A 4813-nucleotide genomic window follows, 5' to 3' on the forward strand; every position below is an offset into this window, starting at 1 on the left:
GCAAGAAGCAGTAGTCAGAACAGAGCAAGGAAACACTGTATGGTTCAAAATCATGAAAGGAGTGCATCAGGGATACGTCTTGTCTCCACACCTTTTCTATCTTTATGCAGAACAGATCATTCAGGAGGCTGGGCTTTATATCTTTATGCAGAACAGATCATTAAGTAGGCTGGGCTTTATGAGGAGGATTGTGGCATCAGAATTGGAGGAAGACTTATCAACAACCTGCATTATGTAGATGACACAACCTTGCTTGCCAAAAATGAGGAAGACCTGAAGCATTTGCTGCAGAAGGTCAAGCAAGGACTGCAGCCTTAAAGCTCAACCTGGAGAAGACAAAGATTTTCACCACTGGGCCAATTGAGAGCACCTTCATAGATGGAGAAGAGATTGAGGTTGTTAACAATTACAGCTTGCTCGGATCCACAATCAACATTCTTGGCACCCCTAGCCAGGAAATCAAAATATGAATTGCATTGGGAAATTTTCTGTCAGGGATCTAGCTAGACTGCTAAAGAGCAACAATATCGTTCTGGAGACTAAGATGTGCCTGATCCAGGACATGTTTTTTCCCCCAATTACTTGCTATGCTTCAGAGAGCTGGACAATGATTAAAGATGACAGAAGAAGGATTGATGCCTTTAAGCTGTAGTGCTAGAGCAGTCTTGAACATACCATGGAATGAAAAAAACAGAACAAAACAGAACAAAACAAAAAAACCAACCCAAAAACCCCGAATAGGAGAGGGTGAAATCAGGCTGCTCCTTGGACTCAAGGAGTTTGATGCTCTCTCTCACATATTTTTGGCTTGTTGCCAGGAATGACTAGTCCTTGGAGAAGAGCATAATGTTTGGAAGGGTGGAGGGACCTTGAAGGAGGAGAAGACCCTGAATGAGATAGATTGACATAGTACCTAGAGTAATGGGGCAAGTGTGTCAGAGACAGTGAGAATAGCTCAGGATTGGGCAGGGTACAGAGCTATTGTGCATGGGGTCACTATGAATCACAGGTGACTCAATGACACATAAAAACAACATCTTTGAATTATTGAACAATGTTATTCATAGCTGCACTCTGTTAAGTCACCTTTTCTTAGAAGGGAAACACATATGGATCTATTCCAGTCAGTAGACCAGGTAACTGTCTACTTCTGTTTGAATGACTGCTTTTTTGGTTTAAGTACAAATTTTGTAGAAGCACAATGAAGAGTTTTAGAATTCCCATTCTGCTCAATATTATTCGTAAATTATTATTATCCACACAATCAAATGCTTTTGCAGAGTTACTAGAACATGAATAAACATCTTTCTGGCTTTCTCCACTTTCAGCTAAGACCCATCTGACATCAGCAATGATATCTTTTGTTCCACGACCTCTTCTGAATCCAGCCTGGATTTTTTGACAGTTCTCTGGTGGTTTAATATTCCAGTTATTTTTAATAGTATTCAACAAGATTTTACTTGCATGTGACATGAATAATGTTACTGTTGTTATTAGAGTCTGTCCAAAACACTACGACTTATAGCCACCCTGTGAATAACTGATTGAAACCTTGCCCTATCTGGCTTCATCATCACAATATTCGCCTCAACTTATTGTTGCAGTCACTATGTCATTCTGTCTTGTTGAGAGTCATCCTCACCTTTGATGACCTTTTTTCCCTACCTTTCCCAGCATGATATCTTTTTCCACAGACGGGCTCCTCCTGGCAGCCTGCTCTAAGTATGTTAAATGAAGTTTCACCATTCTTGCCTCTAAGGAGCATCCTGATTTCATTTCTTGTAAAACAGATTTGTTTATTCATTTGGCAATCTAAAGGATGTTCAGTTCTCTTCTGCAACACCACAATTCAAAGGTGTCTGTTCTTGTCTGCCTTCCTTACTCCATATGCAACTTTCAGATGCATTAACAACTATTGAAAATACTTAAGCTTAACACTCTTGCTCTTTAGCACTTTAAGAAGTTCCTTGACAGCAGATTTTCACAACGTAATACTTTTTTCAGCATACATCTTATTTTAATGTGATGAATATGCCTTCATTATCCCTTTTCAAAATGTTAAATGCAGGTAGAAACATTTATTGAGCTGTCAAGTTGACTAAGAGCATTTGATTGCTGCTGTTGGGTTCCATCAAGTCCAGTATGTCTCCTAGGAGCCTTTTGAAAAATGATCTGAACCTAGCCCTATCCTACACCGTCCTCACAGCCTCTGAGCTCTCATATACTTGTGCAATCACTATATCAATCCACCTTATTGAAGGTCTTGATTGTTGTTGTTGTTGTTTTTATGTGCCATAAAGTCACTAAGTACAGCAGCTCTGAACTCTGCTTTATCTTGAGCCAATCTTATTGGATCTACCTATCTCCAATACCCTACTCACTGAGTCAATCCATCTCATTGAGGGTCTTCCTCTCTTGTTTGGTCCCTCCACCGTCCCAAGCATGATGTCCCTGTCCAGGGACTGGTCCCTCCTTGCAACATGTCCAAAATATATCAAACTAAACTTCAGAACCCTTGCCTCCAAGGAGCAGCATGGTCTCACCCTCTCCAGGACAGACCAGTTTGTTCTTCTGGCAGTCCATGGTATGTTCAACACTCTTCTCCAGCACTACAACTCAAAGGCTCAATTCTTCTATCATCTTTAGTTATTGTCCACTTCTATGATTCATAGCAAGTAATTGTGAAGATCATGGCCTAAATCGGGGGTCCTTTAGACTACAGACTGTCATCGTTGCTCTTCAGTACTCTGGAGAGGTCCCTGGCAGCAAACTTTCCCAATGAAGTTCATCTTTTGATGATGAGGAAGAAACAATTGACAGATCAAAGAATAGCCTTGTGCCAAAGGACTAATAGACCAGGGTATTTACAGAAAATATGACTTGAGGAACGAGCTGTCAATTTATGTTTTTCTCAAAATATTTCTTCCACTACTTCTCAAGTGAGCTCTGACAACTATAAAGTTGGAAGCAAAGTGATTCCATTTGCTGACTTTCTTACACTATCCAAATACGTTTGTGTGTTCTAGGAAATAGTAAATAATCTGATGAATGTTTACCCCTAGACAAGGTTTTAAAACCTACCCCAAGAGATAAAACAAAGAGTGCTAAAAAAAGAAGATAGAAAATGACACGAGGCCCTACAGGCTGCTGTGATGACCAGCCAACGTAGCATGGATAAGTATCCTACTCATCTCTTTGTTTGGCGCTTTCACCAAAGCAGGAACTTTAAATAAAGCAGATTTGCTACATATTCCGCTAGTGCTACTTCTAGACTTCACAGAGAGTTTGAACCTTTCAGTGGCCTAGCAGGTAAGGAGTTGTACTGCCAACATAAAGGCACACAAGTTCAAATCTACCAGCTATTCCACAGGGGGAAACAAATGGGCAATCTCCTCTCATTCAATTAACAATCTGTGAAAACCTACCAGAGGGTCAGCTATGAGTCAGTTCCAACTGAACAGCATATAACAACAATCACGTTCCAGGAACCACCATCCTGACAGACCAGTTCAGAAATTCTTGTCATTAGAAAACAACAAAACAAATTCAGAAAAAGCAATACTCATTATTGAACAAAGTATTGCTTTTGGTGCCATTGTGTAGAGTATGACTAACAGTGACCCTCTGAACAACAGACTGAACCCTGTCCTATCCTACACCATCCCTGATACCCTTGAGCCTATGGCTGCATTCACTGTATCAGTCCATCTCATTGAGGGTCTTCTTATCTTTCATTGACCCCTCAGCCTTTCCAAGTATGATGCTTCTTTCCAAGGAACAGCCTTTGCTGCAGTATGCCCAAAATATGTGGGGTGAAGCTTCATCATCTTTGTACCTAAGGAGTACTCTGGCCGCACTTTCTCCAGAACATACTTGTTCTTTCTTTTGGTATTCCATTGGATATTCAGTACTCTTTTCCAACACCTCAACTTATGAACACTATTGGTTCTCCTTCTATGATCCTTATTCACTGTCCAGCTCTCAAATTCATAGCAAATTATTAAAAGACCATTGTCTAAAAAAAATTTTTTTAAAAAAAGACCATTATCTGAATCAGGTGCTCCTTAGTCTTCAAACTAACATCATTGCCACTTAGTACTTTGAAGAAGTCTTTGACAGCAAACTTTACCAATGAAACACATTTTTTAATTTCCTGGCTGCAGGATCTAAGCAGGATCAAATAGTTGATAATTTCTACTGTCTATTGGCCTAGGTTTTTGTTTTCTTGAAGTTGAGATGTAATCCCTATCGATGGCTTTAGTCTTTGATCTTTTGCAGCAAGTGTTTCAAGTCCTCCTTAATTTCTTTGAGTAAGGTTGTGTCATCTGCATAATGCAGGCTGCTGATGAGTCTTCCTCCTATCCTAATGCCACATTCTTTGTATGGTCCAGCTTCTTGAATGATTTGTTCTGTATACAGATTGTGTATGGATGGAAAAATTATACAGCCCTGACGCCTATCTTTCTTGATTTAAGTCATGCAGTGTTCTCTTACTCCATTCATGCAACAATTTCTTAGTCTAGGTATAGATTTTGGCATGAGCAACAAATAAGTGTTCTGAGATTCCCATTCTTCCCAATGTCATCCGTAGTTTACTATGACACACAGCAAAAGCTTTTACATAGCCAATAAAAACTAATAGACATTCTTTTTTTAATTTATATTTATTATTAATTTCAGTAAAAATTTACAGAGACTTTGGATTTCCATTCATTCATTGTTGCATTTTTCTCCCCTCTCAACCCTCCCCCCTAGTACACTACCCTCTTGGAAAAGTAAAAGAAAAAGTCTTTCATTGTTTTACAAACCCTCC

This window comes from Elephantulus edwardii, unplaced genomic scaffold (genome assembly GCF_000299155.1).
Source record: "Elephantulus edwardii isolate Elephantulus edwardi_28Jun2011 unplaced genomic scaffold, EleEdw1.0 scaffold00214, whole genome shotgun sequence".
Classification (NCBI taxonomy): Eukaryota; Metazoa; Chordata; class Mammalia; order Macroscelidea; family Macroscelididae; genus Elephantulus; species Elephantulus edwardii.